The sequence below is a fragment of the Macrobrachium rosenbergii genome, chromosome 46, assembly GCF_040412425.1.
Source record: "Macrobrachium rosenbergii isolate ZJJX-2024 chromosome 46, ASM4041242v1, whole genome shotgun sequence".
NCBI lineage: Eukaryota > Metazoa > Arthropoda > Malacostraca > Decapoda > Palaemonidae > Macrobrachium > Macrobrachium rosenbergii.
In genome coordinates, this window is record NC_089786.1 from 12,669,480 (window position 1) to 12,686,611 (window position 17,132).

At 36.2% G+C, this 17,132-nt stretch overlaps 1 pseudogene; it reads right to left on the minus strand.

Annotated features, from left to right (window-relative positions):
- LOC136830371 (piggyBac transposable element-derived protein 4-like) overlaps positions 1–17,132 on the minus strand; it is a 78,464-nt pseudogene that overhangs the window by 9,456 nt on the left and 51,876 nt on the right.

Below are 17,132 nucleotides of genomic sequence, written 5' to 3' on the forward strand. Positions count from 1 at the left end.
AGATACAGAATTTGTATTGGTTAGATATGTTTTAGGAGAAGAAGCTTGAAGACTTATGGGGGAAATCAGAGGAGTGATCAATTTTGGTAAGGTGTGTCTACTATTCTGATAAGAAATTTCGGGGAAGCTCAAGTGTTTGTCTAACGATTGTAGGTATAAAGTTAAGTGCAGGGAAAAGATCAAAGTGTGACAGTAAGAACAAGTGATCCAGAAGTGGACAAAGACTTTGATGTAAAGAGAAAATTCCTAGGGGAGTATGAACATGTGCGTGGATGAGGTTAGCAATAATGAAATGGTGATTAATTTTAATGATCTGATTAAAATGTTCGGTGATTTAGTTTCGAGTCTTGATCAGTATATAAAGCAGATGATATTCTTTTGGGAATGTGTTCTGAAAGGTGTTTGTTTGCTGAGAAATGATAGTTTGTGAAGAAGAATATTTATTAGTGTTCTTGTTAAACAGCAAGATACAAGCTAATTGATTTAATGGCAAGAAGAGATTTTTCTTTAAGTCCAACTTGAAACAAAATATGACTGAAACAATGGTATGGATGAAAGAATAGTTAGGACACACACACTGAAATGGAGGTAATGGATTGATTATAATGGGCACAGAATCGTGGAGGAAGGAATAAAAGACCCGCTTTGATGAAACGAAGGTTTAGCGAATGAAAAAGACATTGTTTGGAGAGCATTTGAAAGAGAGAAGAGATCGAGTCGAGGGGTATAAGTAAACAGATAGACAGATTGATATATAGATAGATAGATAGATAGATAGATAGATAGATAGACAGATAGATAGATAGAGAGAAAGACTGAGAATTTCGTGCCATGCTGAAAATTACGGAAACTTCATTACGGAGCAAATTTTTCGTTCGTAACTCTTTACGCGAAAACTTATGCAAGCAAAAAGCTCAGTAATGCCACATCCGCCTTCTCTTTTCAACTTTATATCTTTCCCCAATTACTTCCTCAGACTTTTCAGTGGCGAGCGACATTATGCTTGTAAAATTTGGTAGCGCTTACTTTACACACACACACACATATATACAGTATATATGTGAATATTTATCACATCCCCGTGACATTTTATATACACAGTCACATTAAACTACAAATTTCATTTAATATCCAGTTCGTTCTACCCTAGTTGGGAGAGATCTTGTCACTGAATTAGAGATAGTTGCCGTCGGTGGATCGATTTCATCAGGGGACCATCACTTATCAATTACAATTCCCCTTGGGTATTATTTCCGAGGTAGAGCGGATTGGATATCAAATGAAATTGGTAGCTTAATGTTTGCGTGTGTGTGTGTGTGTGTATGTATATATGTATATATATATATATATATATATATATATATATATATATATATATATATATATATATATATATATATATATATATATTGTATATGTGTATATAATTATATTATGTGTGTGTGTCACCAATAATCAGTTCCCATAACTTCTGAGTAAAGGATGATCCTAACATACAGGTAACTCATAAAACACGACTTGGTCTGTTTTTAGGACGGTATCCAATGTACTTTAGGTTCAGGACAAGATTCTAAAAGTAATCCAATCTTTGGGCCAAACTCTCTCGCTGCTGGCCTGTGTGAGGCGCATACAGAAAGAGGATTCTTGGTCTGCGTGACACCAGGTATCCAATAATTTGACCAGAGGCCCCTGTGGTTTTAGTGCAACATCCTCAAGATAATCCACCTCACCAAGGTATCACACTCGGACCCTCTGGCTAGTGAGGAAAATGTCACAACCTGTAAACTACGAGGTCCTTTCTGTACGCAAATGGGCAACTTTTTTTTTTTTTTTTTTTTTACTCGCCCCGAATCTTCTGCATATTATAACGTGGAAAGAGAACGGCGGGTCAGTCTTACCCACTTCATGGTTAAATACTAAAATGATTACGCTGTCTCTATCAAGTCCCTCTCGAAATAATTATCACAAATCCTCTTAAAATGATCCGAACAGACGCACCCTACGATACCCCATATAGCATTTGAAACATATTGATATTAAATGGTGCTTCCAGAGAACGAAGGCGGAGTATGAAAAATTGCTTTTAGTTAAAAAAACAAATTGTGTTTGGAGTACAAGGGAAAATTATAAGAGGCTTTCCCACCACTTTCTGTATACAGTAAAATGTTGGGAAGTTGATATAAACTGTCTGTTTACTGCATATCCCAGATAAAAAACAGTTGAAGTCTGATATCCGTCTCATTTTAACTATGTAAAACAGTTTTTCACAGCTTCTGCGAGAATTTTATTTCAATAAAAATTTTTTGTGTATGGATAGTCATTTGCAACTATGATGGGATAGCTAAAAGGCCAGTCACAACTGGGCTCTAAACACATATTTTTATGAAATACGTATGAGAAGGAAAATGGGTGACGTTTGAAAGAAGTCGCCATGGAAAAACCTCACAGACTCATCACGGACTTATGTGATGTTGGAGATGTTAGGGGAATGGAGAAAAGCTGTCGTGACCGATAACAGTTCGAGTGGAAAATTCCCTTCCTTCCGCCCATTGGCTAAACGCTGGGGGGAGGAAGGGGGGGTGGGGTACCGGCACCGATGGGATTTGGTCGCGTCTTAAAAATTGCGACGTAGGGCCACTGACCAAGAAGAAGATTTTGGAACGTGAGAAGAATCGGAAGATATAAAGATAAAGGTTCACGATGGCCTGGTCTGTCGAGCCTTTTAATCAAAATGCATAGCGGTAACTAATAAGTACTGCGGGACCAGTGCTTTTATTTGGTCACATTTTAAGGCATTATACCAGTTCTCGAATTACTCAGACACCTTAATAATATATTTTTACCGGCAAATAAATTATTTCTTCAAATTCTAGCGATCTGTTTCTCATAATATGTTAATAGGGAACTGAAAACAATTCATCGATAGGTTATCTCCGTTAGGACTACGGATAATTGGTACCTTACATAACAATTTCTCTTTCAATCAGCTTTGCATTAAAGGGATAAGTAGGGTACCACATTTCTGTTGTCTGAAGAAGAAGAAGAAGAAGAAGGCAGAAGATCATGATGAAAAAGAAGAAGAAGAAGAAGAAGAAGTAAAAGAGAGGGAGAGACAGAGATTCTTCAGAAAATTAATTGTACCTTGTTGGAAGATAAATGGACCTAGTCTGAAATCTAGAAGAACGTGCAGCTTCAAGATGCGCCCCTTTTTTCGGGATGGGCCAGAAGATTAAACTTAGCATCAGGGACATGATCTTTTAAAGAGGATGGATGCTGAAAGATTACGGAGAGAGAGAGAGAGAGAGAGAGAGAGAGAGAGAGAGAGAGAGAGAGAGAGAGAGAGAGAGAGAGAGAGGGGCGCTCTGACATTTTGCAATTAAAACTGAAAATCTGAGAAAGTGAAAATACGGAGTCGTCAGATGGATGGCATTGACGTGGATTGCCAGTCAGGGAGTTGATAAGATGATGTAAAGGAACAATTCTGAAGAAAACATTGGAGAACGTCGAGTATAAAAAGGGACCTGAAACAGAAAGACTTTCCAATTAATATCGGATTTGTTTATCATTCCGATATCAGGTTTCCACCTACAGAGAAAGACAAGTAGACAGCTTCCTGATGATTTTGAAGGGTATGACCTGGAATTAAAAATTGTTCCACTGATGAGCTAAAAAGCATTATTTTTCCCAGAATCGTTGATTTTTATGTTCTGATGTATTTTGTATATTGGTAATTAAAACGAATAAATTCTTATGTACCGAAAGAACCTTCTCCAGTGACAGCAAGAATATTTAAAATCTGACACATTCATAATACCTGTTATTTTCCATCATACATATATCTTCGTTATATTAAACATCCTGTTTCATTAAACGAACTCTCGGCCATGGAAATATTTCGGTGGTGACGTCAAGATTTCATGTTTGCAGTTCTAGACATATAAAACTAACTCCTAATTGGATATTTACTGCATTCCTTGTGGCACTTACAATAATTCACTCCAGTTACCAGGAATACCTAACTCAAAAGACACTTATAATCATTCCAATGCTTTAACGCATTTCCCATTCGGTCTTGTAATGAAGTGGGTAGACATTGTTATGATGCTATTGAAAGATTTATTTTTTTTTATAAATAATAAAAAAATGTTTGAGTAACTGATCAAACAGAATATTAATTCATTTATCTGTTCCTCATATGGAAGTACCTATAGAAGTGGTTGCCTTTTTACTTTTCAGTTCATTGACTGATTTATAAAATTTAGGTTTTCAAGCCAAGCACTGGGGCACTTCAGCGTTAAAGACACTGAAAAGAGGGAGTTGGAGGGGCTGAGCAGCAAGATAAATAGATCTAAAAAATAAAGCAATGAAGTACAAGTATCTAGTGGTGGAACTGGAAGAAAATCCTACAGTTGCGGAAAGAAGTAACCGTTAGAGGTGTTGGACAGCAAGAATGAAGAAAGGAATCGGGAAAGGGGACGTAAGTTAAAAAGCTAAAATGTGAATGCAGTTAAGTGTGGAAGGGAAGCTGCAAACACCCTTTCGTAATGCCTACAGTGCGTTGCGAGAGGTGTTCTGACGGTAGTACTCCACTGCGGGGTTCAGTTTATCGGCTAGGTTTTCGGGATGAAGTTGCCAGGTTCAAGAGCGTGTCTCAAGATGACACTGGGGCCTATTAATCGTGGGTGTCTGACGTCCCTTGAGATCACCCATTAAAGTACCAACGTGGCTTGAATCTCCTGAAAGCTTGCTTCTTACTTTGGGGATCCTGAATGGGCCTTGTGGGGTCCGTAAAGTTGCTTACGTGTCTTGAGGTGACCAGAAGGTGAAGGTGCACTGCTTCCCAAACGACCACTCACTACTGCATCATTTGTGTAGCTTCTGGAGAGAGTTACTCACACTTCAATGCACAGCAGAGGTTTCATTGGAAGAAGTTTTTTTTTTACTTATGACTGCGGCCGCAGATCCATGACGGGACGCCAGACTTTCGACGGGATATAAGCTCCCTGTGTAGTGAAGAGGAGTTTGGTATTTCTCGTGTAGGATTTTAAGAGTTTACTGGGCTGACCTACAAATACTCCCCCTCAGGGTCTCTTAACCTCGTTCGCTTAGAGGCAGTAGGATTTGTAAATGGATTAGTAAAGAGAAAAAAGTGCTTCACAAACGCAGACTGTGTTCTGCAAGGCTTCCCAGGCAATTAGCCTCAGGTTGTAATGGAATTGGAATATAAGATTTAGGCCAGAGGTCAAACACTGGGACCTAAGAGGTCATTCACCGCTGAAAGGAAAATTGAGAGTAAAGGAGGTATTAAAGGTGTAACAGGAGGAAAACTTAGCAGTTCCACGATAAAATTATTAGGAGAGGGTGGAAAGTCACATGGAAGAAAAAGAATATGAACGGATGTACAGTAAAAGTAATGAAAGCGATTGCAGCTTGCGGCCGACGGGACGTTGCGAAGAACCTTAAATAATGCCTACAGTGCACATCGTAAGGTGCACTGATGGCACTACTCCCTAAGGGGCTTGTGTTGTAATGGCTACTTTTACAACAAACATTGAAAGCCCTGGAAGAGTAGATTTAGTTTTTAATCCAAGCAGGCAATACTTATAACTCTTAATAGACCAATTACTGTATAATTTCCACTTCTCCAAAGGAAATTTATTTAGGAACATAAAAAATACAATGTGATGAGTTAGGAAAAAAGAGCCCTAGACACTTCTTTAAAAATATTAATATTGAAACCCTTCTAAATCTTCTTCAGTTACCTTAATTTTGTTAATATCTCTAATATATCTGAAAATCATTCAGTAACAAATTTTTCACTGTAGGCATTACTTAAGATTCCTTGCAGCGTGCCTTCGGCCCTAGCTGCAACCCCTTTCGTTCCTTTTACTATACCTCCTTCCATATTCTCTTTCTTCCATCTTACTTTCCACCATCTCCAAATAATTGATTCATAGTGCAACTGCGAGGGTTTCCTCCTGTTACACATTTCAGAAATTTTACTGTCAATTTCCGTTTCAGCGCTGAATGACCTCATAGGTCACAGTGGTTGGCCTTTGGCCTAAATTCTATATTCAGTTCAATTTAGTAACAAATTTTCTTACGAGTCACACACAGAACTCCATCAATGGCAAATATGAACCTGTAACAGTAAACAACTAAATTATCTTCAAGTGCAATGCTCTCGCCAAGTACTGGGGTAGGGAACGCTGCCTTAGGAGTTAACCACGAACAAGAATTTCAGTCAAAAATTCACTATATTGAGAAGCAGTATTCCCAAGGATGAATGAAATTGTTTCCTCTTCAAGCCTCGAATATTTGATGAAAATACCTAACATTTTCTTGTGAAAGATAAGTTCCTTCACCAGGATTCTATTCAATATTACCAGAAAAAATAAAAGGATAAAACTACAAAATGAAAACGAAACTATGCCCTTAAAATCAAATTAGAAAACGGAAAAAAGTGAAATAAACAACAGCAATAAATGCACTAATTTAGTTTGTAAAAAAAAAATATAAAGACCAGTCATTCGAATATCTAAAAAAATTTACACGTTGAGAGAGAGAGAGTTGGCAAAAAAAATGGCGTTTGATACTTGATATCCAACTGCTTTAGCTCTGAAACGCAGTTGGCAGAGCAAATTAACATTTCAGGACTTAAAACTAGTAAGGCTTGGTTCTAATTAAAAACCGATTTCATAAATATCGGCTATTGTCAGTTTTACGGGCAGAATCCATACCCCATGAACAAGGTTGGCACTTCGGGCTCCTATCTCAGATGCCAGTTTATTCTTTATCGGAGATATCAGGCCCCCTGGTTTCCTTACCATTCAGTGCACACACATAGCTGGCTTTACTGGAGTTAACAACGCGTTTCCAATCGATTATTGACTACGAGGAATATGACATCCTGGAGATGGTTTTGTAACACGTTAGACTTCATGCAGCAATCATCTGCATTTACGCTTCTGATTTACATGCCCACACTTCTAGCCGTAAAGATAAAGCAAGTAAACTTTCATTTTCTTCTTCTTTTCTGTTGGGTCCGAGAGCCGTATCATTCAGACAATCTCGTATTGTGTCTAAATGGTTGGGAGGAATTCTTTTGAAAAAAGGTACATCTGCTCGCCATTGCATTCCCTGCCCTCTTCAGCTAATGACTAATGCTGCATGTCACTGGTGAATAGCCTTTTCAGTACGATAGGCGGGAGAGTACACTCTCTCTCTCTCTCTCTCTCTCTCTCTCTCTCTCTCTCTCTCTCGCTGCGAGTGAGTGTCGTCGTTCACCATCATAAGTATTCTGGTTATAAAAAAAGTTTTCATTCAATGGTCCGCTTATATGGGATTCAGTTTGACATTATTACAAATATATATAATTCATTAGATGACATGGAAATTCTGATACAAAATATCCACATTTTGATGGAATAGGCTATCTGTATTGAGCATGCAACTAACAGATTGAAAATGATTTTACAGCAAGGGAGAAGCCTTATAGTGTCCAAAATTTATTGCTCTGTTCCTGTTTCCTCTTTAGTTTTCTGTAAAAGAAAACCATTGTGCCGGCTTTGTCTGTCCGTCCGCCCTCAGATCTTAAAAACTGCTGAGGCTAAAGGGCTGCAAATTGGTATGTTGATCATCCACCCTCCAATCATCAAACATACCAAATTGCAGCCCTCTAGCCTCAATAGTTATTATTTCATTTAAGGTTAAAGTTAGCCATAATCGTGGATCTGGCAACGATATAGGCCAGGCCACCACAGGGCCTTGGTTAAAGTTTCATGGGCCGCGGTGGTCTTGATTACACGCTGTACAAAAATTCGAATGCGTCGAAGAAACTTCGGCGCATTTTTTACACTCGTTTCTTTTTTCTGATGGAACCTGCTGAGGTTTCTTGTCAAATGAGCGAGGACCTCGACGATAGCATATATTTCGAAGACAGAGTTAACCAGGGAGGCATCGTACTCTGTAATTCATTAGCTTGCCTGCAGAGCAAGGGTAGTTTTAATAGGTTAAGCAGAGGAACGCTTCAGCTGATGGTTATAATAGAGAAATAGAAACACCAAAAAATGAAATGGACTCGTACAAAATTGATGCAGATCGTCACAGACTTTAACCACAATTTAAAACACCTCTCCCTTCCTTCCTTTCTTGTTATCTCAAGCAATTTTGCGTAATTGATGACGTAGGCATCAGGTGTGTTAAAAAGGTCTTTTATTGCAAAAATAACAGTATAACAGTCATCTGACAGAACGTTTAAACGTATTCATGTCTGTTGAGTCCTCTTTTTATTGTGTCATTCATTTTTTAAGGGACAGTGAAAAAATGGCTATTCAAAAATAGCTAACGCTTATAGTAAAAGTATGCGTTAACAAACTTCTCCTTTGAATTGATGACAAGCCTCTTCTTAAAAGGAATGGTAGGTCACATGACTGAGGAAATACTTAAGGAGGGAGAAAATCCCACAACCAAGAAATGAATGCCATGAAGCACTGACCATTCAACCCTTGAGTTCATGTCTGTGGCATGGTGAAGCCTGCCGTGTGTGACCAGGATGCTTGGATGTGCCCTTGTTTGCATAAATCGAGGGGAGACACCGTCTTGATATAATATCCACATTTTTCTTCCAAAGACCTCAGAATACTCTTTTTATTATAACTAACGTAGCCAGTTTTCTCTAAATAAGAGTTGGCCAGTTGAACCTGAAGATCAATAAATCCAGCACTGATTTAGCACCTTTGTACATTCAGACAAAAATCCAAGAATTCACTTAAACCAGATCACTGGGATTGGAACATGTTTGTGTGTTAGCCAACGTATATCTTTCTCAGTACGTTCACGCTGGTTTTACATAAGCTTTACTGAAGACTTTCGCCCTAAAATAAGAGAACGTGCCATTCCTGTGGCATTATCACAAATACTAATGAACTAAACTGCAATAGACAAGAACTCGAAAGAAACAGTGATAATTAAAGAGAGTATTTTCCTCCTTTCGAAATTACATCTAAAATTGCTTTAATGAAACGGCTAATCACGTAAGCAGGATTTCTCACGAACTTCACAGCCTATCAGCGCTGTATAAGTAGAGCGTCTGAAAAGCTAAAATCAAGACTGCTTTAGATGTCTTGGGTTTTATCAAGGGAAGATGACTTTTAAGATAACCATTCAAACTCCCAGAATTTGAGACGAAAAAATAAATAGTAAGTACTGCTGAATTCTTCCTGCAAATTTTAGGAGCATCAGATAAAGGATATATTTAACACATATCAGCCGCATACTTTTCAAAGGTGGAGAATGGCGCTCAGCTAAAGAATGAAGTCAGGGTAAGAAAAACAAATATGATCAGAGAGATTCATCCCTGGTAGCTGGACAATGTTTCAGAGGCCTTGCGAGAAGCCAAAATTAGTTATTTGCATCAGCAACAGATCTTGATACTCTTTCAAAGATACAAGAAAATGGAACCCTCACTGAGTACCTAGAAAAGGCAGCAAAGTACTTGAGCTTCTTTATAAATGTATAGGATAGAACAGCAAGTACGATTCCACTTCTGGCTTCACCATAATCCGCAGACAGTGCTGGGTAAGACAAGAACTGAGGTCCAAGAGGTTTGGTATTTCATTCGTGCCTTTCATTTACTAAAGGTCGTGGAAGTCGCAGAGTTCGTTTACGTTTCTGTAATCATATCAGTTGTCTTCTTAACGAGGCTGATCAGCCATTTCTTGAAAGAAGTCTCTTGAGTGGCACCTTTCTTGCAGGATGAAGGTCGTTTTAGAAAGCCATAACTGTCTTCGTCCATTTTCAAAATCCATAAAAACCGTTACTTTTGGACGATCTCCGTCCCTTTTCAAAATATTTAAAACTACACCTTTTCTAAATACATATTATGTACAATAAACAGATAGTCTTTTACTAATATTACTGTTGTGACAACTATAAATTAAAGCGAATAAATAATACTCCATAAGCATTCCACACCGTCCATTCTACCATTAGAGACGATGACCTCATCACGTACGGAAAACACTTCGCGAGACGCCTGGAAAATGCGATGAGATCTCGAAAGGCGGTGGGGCATGGCGAAATGATCATTAGCCCACTTTTTTTTTTTTTATTTTACTTTTCCAGTTCTCCCAATTTTCTCTCCCGGGTATTTCTTGCTCTCCGTTCATAACCATCAACTTCCGCGCCAGTTTCCTTCAAGCGCCGCTGCTTTTTTTCTTTATGTTTCTTTTTGCCGATGGTCTCTCTCACCATTAAGTTTCTCTCTTCCTCTTTCTTTTCGCGCTTTTTCTCGTTATTGCCTGGAACACGTAGTCGTTTTCTCACGCTTCAGTAGTCATATTTTTTCTTTTCTCTTTTTTTTTCTCTTAATGAGAAACGAACGACAAATCTCATTGTTAAAGATGAAAGTATTATATAGCCCAGATTCATGTAAAATATAACTTCTAATAGCCATTCAGTATCGGGTTAACTTTTTTTAGAGTGACACATTCAGAATATTTATTGCTTTCATCTAATAAAAACGAATTACACAATTTCGAATAACCTTTACCTAAAGAAGACTGATTAATTCTATTCCCTTTTTCATCTCAGTTTCTGAAGGATGGCCATTACAAGTATTTTTTATTTTTATTTTATTTTCTTGCAGCAGAAGATATTTTTTTAGTTTGTCTTTACAAGTATTTATTTTTATCTTACTGCAAAAGACAATTTTTTTATTTTGTCTTAGTTGTTTCCTTGCATAACAGTCTCTAGGGACACAGTAAGAGCTTTGCTGGTCATCAACTGTACTTTCGCTGTGTTTATGCTCATGGGTAATAAAACGAGCCCCCTCTCTCTCTCAGGCGTGTCTAATGCTCGCGAGGGAGAACTGCATAAAAAAAAATTGGGAGAAAATATTCGTTATCAGGAAAAGTATTACCGCAGATAAGAACATAAAAGTCGTATAAACAGTAAAAATAGTTTTAATGCTAAAACAATGAAACATTGAGAATTCAAGAGACTAAAATGAAAAATGTTTCGTTTTGCGGAATTAACTCTTCAAAGTGTATATGATATCCTGTTCCTCAAAAAATCCAGATGAATTACCCATTCCCCATTCCTAAAATGATGCAGTTGCATGCGAGAACATTCTGTTGTCCCTGACTCACGATGCTGAATCCAAAGCAACTCGTCCAATGAGCAACCCTGCAATCAATTCTGCAACTTTGTGCAACGTTAATATTCATTTTTCTGATTTTAGTATTTTAGGTAAAGCTCGGTTAGAAACCGAGCTAAGACTGTTAAGAAACCTTTTATGTAGAGAAACAGAAACCGAGCTAAGACTGTCAAGAGACCTTTTATTTTAAGAGACCTTCTTCATAGAGAAACAGAAACCGAGCTAAGACTGTTAAGAGATCTTCTACATAGAGAAACAGAGACCGAGCTAAGTCTGTTAAGAGACCTTTTACATAGAGAAACAAAAAACCGGGCTAAGACTGTTGAGAGACCTTTTACATAGAGAAACAAAAAACCGAGCTAAGACTGTTAAAAGACCTTTTACATAGAGAAACAAAAAACCGAGCTAAGACTGTTGAGAGACCTTTTACTTAGAAAAACAAAAACCGAGCTAATACTGTTAAAAGACCTTTTACATGGAGAAGCAAAAACCGAACTAAGACTGTTAAAGACCTTTTACGTAGAAAAACAGAAACCGAGCTAAGACTGTTAAGGGACCTTCTACGTAGAGAAACAGAGACCGAGCTAAGTCTTTTAAGAGACCTTTTACATAGAGAAACAAAAAACCGAGCTAAGACTGTTAAAAGACCTTTTACGTAGAGAAACAGAAACCGAGCTAAGACTGTTAAGAGGTCTTTTATTTTAAGAGACCTTCATAGAGAAACAGAACCCGAGCTAAGAATGTTAAGAGACCTTTTATTTTAAGAGACCCTCTTCATAGAGAAACAGAAACCGAGCTAAGACTGTTAAAAGACCTTGTACATAGAGAAACAGAAACCGAGCTTTAATATAGATAACTCTGCCTTCAGCTGGAAAGTATTTTAATTTAAATTCATTTTTATAATTTTCAGTATGTTAATTGTATCATTTCATTGTTTTGGGGGTGTAAATATGTTAGTTTTAAATTTTTACAGAACCTGAAGCCGGACATATGTCCGAAATGTTATATAATAAACGCTGAATACAGGAGAAAAGATAATGTTGTTTGTTTTGGCGTTACAGTTCCCCACCCGATTAAAAATTACCTCAATTCTGATTTGTATTACTTATACCCACATTCCCCAGATGCCGACACTGTTTCTTTTATTGTCACTATTTTGGTCCTCGAAGATGGCTAGATAACATCTGGCAGTTCAACATTTATATTAAAAGTATCTAGGTCAGCAGATTTGTCACTTCGATTGCCATCCACTTTTCTGTCACCAATTTGTGAATTTCTACTTGTATATTTTCACGAACTTATATAACCTACCCCTGGTTTGGCAGGTTTGTCTGTTATTTTCTTTCGGGATTATACCCGACCCCTTGTCGCCCAGCTGTTTATTTTTTGTCCTTCATCGATTGCAGTCCATGACTTCAGAAGTTAGCTGACATATTTACCACAAATAGGACTGTAATTCCAGTCATGCACCTGCTCGAGAAGCTTCATCCCCCTCAACCTCTTGTTAAAAAAAATTTGAACTGACTTACATTTTACCATTTTATTTCGGTGAAACCTCCCCGACCCCCCCCCCACCCTTCCCCTTCTTCTCGATCTGGAACATTGGGAATAATGGCTAAGGAATGAATAGGAATGCTATCTTCCAGCCACCCCACTCCTTAAAAACGGACCAACTTGGACCCACTGAACAAACCAATGGAGACAATTAAACGTCTTCAGCAGATTTTTTCTGGAGCCATAAAGCGTCTTCCTGAAAGAGGAGTGTCACAGGCAGATCGAGACGATTTCACAACCGATGGAGTTGAAATGCAAGGAGAGCGCTGGGGGTGGAAGAGAGGCTGCAATGCACGTGAGAAAGCAATGTCGAATGGATAAGAGAGGGGAATGTAAGACTTCTGAAGAAATGGAGGAAATGAATATGATTTTTCCATAAGGGAAGAGAGTAGGGCAAAGACTACCTGGAGGCAGAATCAGTAGAAGGGTGTAAAAGGTGATTTGTTTTATATATACTGTATATAATATATATATATATATATATATATATATATATATATATATATATATATATATATATATATATATATATATATATATATATATATATATATATATATATGTATATGTGTATGTATATACTGTATATATATATATATATATAATATATATATATATATATATAACTGTAATATATATATATATATATATATATATATGCCCAGCAGTATACTATAAAGATAAAAAGGCCCATAAAAACACTATATACACTTTGCAACCATGTATTTGGGACACTGCAGAAGAAGTGTCCGAAATATATGGCCACAAACTGTATGGAGTGTTTTTATGGGCCTTTAATCTTCATAGTGAACTGTTGGATTACATTAAAAGACAGTCATATGTATGTATGTATATATATATATATATATATATATATATATATATATATATATATATATATATATATATATACATATATATATATATGTGTGTGTGTGTATACTGTACATATTATATATGTATACATGTATATATTATACATATATATATATCTACATACATATATGTATATACAAATGTATATATATATATATATATATATATATATATATATATATATATATATATATATATATATATATATATATATATATATATATATATATATATATATATATATATATATATATATATATATATATATACTATATAAGATAGTTTGAAAATGGCTGGTAAAACAGTAATTAGTATCGAGAACCATAGGAACTGACACTAACTAAGATACATAAATTATCAAAATAATTATAATTGTTGGTATCATACTCCTTCTTCTTCTCATTCCCTAGTCCGGTTCGCTGTTTTTAATGAGCCTTTTGCCGGTATTTCTAACACTTGCGGAACGGCTCATTTCATAAATAGATTCGGCAGATGTTTTACGGAAGGAGGCTTTCCTGACTCCAACCCTCCCTATTTTTGTCTCCTTTAAATAAAAATTTTTTACGTAAATAAATTCTAGTTCAGTTGGTTGATGCCTCTACCAACGACTTTCGCAGTACGGATCCACAGAACTGAAACACAACCCCTCCCCCCTTAGACAGCCAAAATATTGTTAACATCATTGTTATTCATAATGAGAGTCATTTAAAAAAATACACCTCTCTTTAGCTCACAAAGCTTCATAAAACAATGTTCAAACGTAGAAAAAATTACAAGAGAAAATAGCATTGTAAACACGTAGGCACAAGAACATACACATATAAATATTTATATGTTTATATGATATATGTATATATATATATATATATATATATATATATATATATATATATATATATATATATATATATATATATATATAAGTATAATGTATATGTATACATAGACACATCACTGTATATATTTGTGTGTGTATACACGAAAGTACATTAAACGATTTCATCTAAATAGTTACTGATAAAGAATATAAGAGACTACAAGAGAGGAAAATGTAATAAGCATGCATGTATTATATTATATTATATATATATATATATATATATATATATATATATATATATATATATATATATATATATATATTATTATATATATACGCGTTTGTGTGTGTGCTTGTATAATTAGCATAGCCAGTTGATTGGTGTTTGTGTGTATAAACACATTGGTCACAGCCACATTCATTCTTCGCTGCTTATTCGTGGGTGAACTCCATGCAGAGAACCTTCACAGAAAGAGCCGATTAATGTAACTAAACCACAGGTTAATTCCCTGTGCACCGAACACCTTGCAACCGTTGCGCCACTCACCTCTGCCTAGATATTAAACGAGAGAGAGAGAGAGAGAGAGAGAGAGAGAGCTTACGTGATTTTAATTATTGCATTAATTATATTCTGATTCGATGAGTAAAGAGCAAAAGGAGTAAAAGAGTCAACAGTAAAATCAAATTGTGAACTTTTCATTATCTGGATATTGCATTCGTTTATAACATTATAACATTAAGCTAAGAGTAACTATTATCATTATTATGATGAATACTATTCAGAACCCGCAGTTTCTGAACAATAGGTGTTCCAGGTTATAAAGTAGAGAGAGAGAGAGAGAGAGAGAGAGAGAGAGAGAGAGAGAGAGAGAGAGAGAGAGGGGGGAGTAAAATACGCCACGTTTAGGAGATTCATTGATTCTAATTTATATGGTCATAAAAAATCATAATATCTCGCAAATACCTGTTATTATGACAGAGAGAGAGAGAGAGAGAGAGAAGAGGTCAAATACGCCATGTTTAAGAGAGTCATTGAGTCTCGTGTATGTGGTCACAAAAAATCTTAAATTAATATCTTGCAAATGACTTATTATGACAGAAGCAGTTATATCGCAGTGAAGTGAAGCACAAAAGCAGATATTTTTCCATCCTCACTGGTGATATTAAAATGTTACAACCTGCTGGTTTAAATAACGCTTATTTATAAATGTTCTACCAAATCCAACAGTAATTAACGAAACTGAAAGTCTTGCTTCATGATCCTTTGAAATCCTCTGAGGTATGAAATTTCAAAGATATGTTTAAATTGGTGCCAATTCACCAAATGTAGAAGCGCTTGTCTGGTGTTTGAGACTTGCCCATTTTGAATGTTCGCCAGGCTGTTTTGATGAAGACAAAATATTTCAGTACTTGAAACTATCGGATCTTTGCTGCATGAGTTCAAAATCATCAGTACCGATGAAGACTTAGTTTTGGGCAAAACCCCTGGTTTAGTGGCAGTTTGATATTCAAGAACCTCTGACCCAGATTTTATCAACTTGGTGCGTACATAACAAAACACTAACCTTTCCCGAGTCTAGTGGCTGTTTCGCCAGTTAATTTTGAATTTAAATGTCGTTTTACAGGGCCACATAATATCAGTCGTGCGGAGGTCACTAATCTTTTTATCGCTTGTGTTGTAGCTTCTTTCGTTCTCTTTGTATCTGGGATGTAAAACACTATGACAGCCCCATAATCTCATTTTTAAAATGCTTTCATTTATCACCCAGATGACAGCAGTATTTTGCCGGGTCCATTACAATAATTAAATTATAGAATGTAAGTATACTTATATACCTATTGACAGCATTTCTGGTGTTGTGAATGAGACGGCAAATTATTACAATGTTTGAAGAGTTGGGGTTAGTTAATAATAAAATGTTGGGCACAACATACATACGCTAAAAAGGAATTCAGAAAGTTTCCTGCGAAGGATGATGATGAAAAGCCACAGCCCCCAAAAAGAAAAAGTTGATTCAAAAGAAGTCGCAAAGATCAGCTGAGATGGAAAGGAGAAGATCTGCAATATTTCAACGGCCAACTGACACAGAACGAATGGTTGTCGCCGATGGTAATGCAGCAATATAAAACAATAAATAAAACGAGAGAGAGAGAGAAATCAAATATTTGTGGAAAACTGAATTAGCTGGAGTTGTTAAGCGTCACATGAGGTGTTAACAAAGTTTAATTGACAATCATGGCTGAGCTTCAGGGATTTCGACATTCATGTTTGCGGGTGTTTACACATTCGTTAGGGTTCCTAAGCTGTTTGTTTGTTTGGTTTTCTTTATATGTTTTTTAAACCATATTAAATTTGTTAGTGGTCATTAGCATTTTATGTTCGATATGCGTCTGGCTACACAGTTTAACCTAAATTTTCATTCGATTTAGTTCTTTGTAAAGGCGGTGCTTTTTAATATGTGGTAATTTTTATACAGTAAGAATGATCCTTAAGTATTTATTAAAATTCTTTGTGAAATTTTCTTTATGATTGTTTATGATTCACAAAATTATCCACCTTCTATATCAAATCAAAATATTATCAGAACTTGAGCTCGATGTATTTTATTTGCGAAATTCTGTAAATACAACGGGAAACCAATTAAGTGGGAGTATGAAAATCAGAATATGATTTAAAATCTAACTACTGGTAAATGACATTCTCTCTCTCTCTCTCTCTCTCTC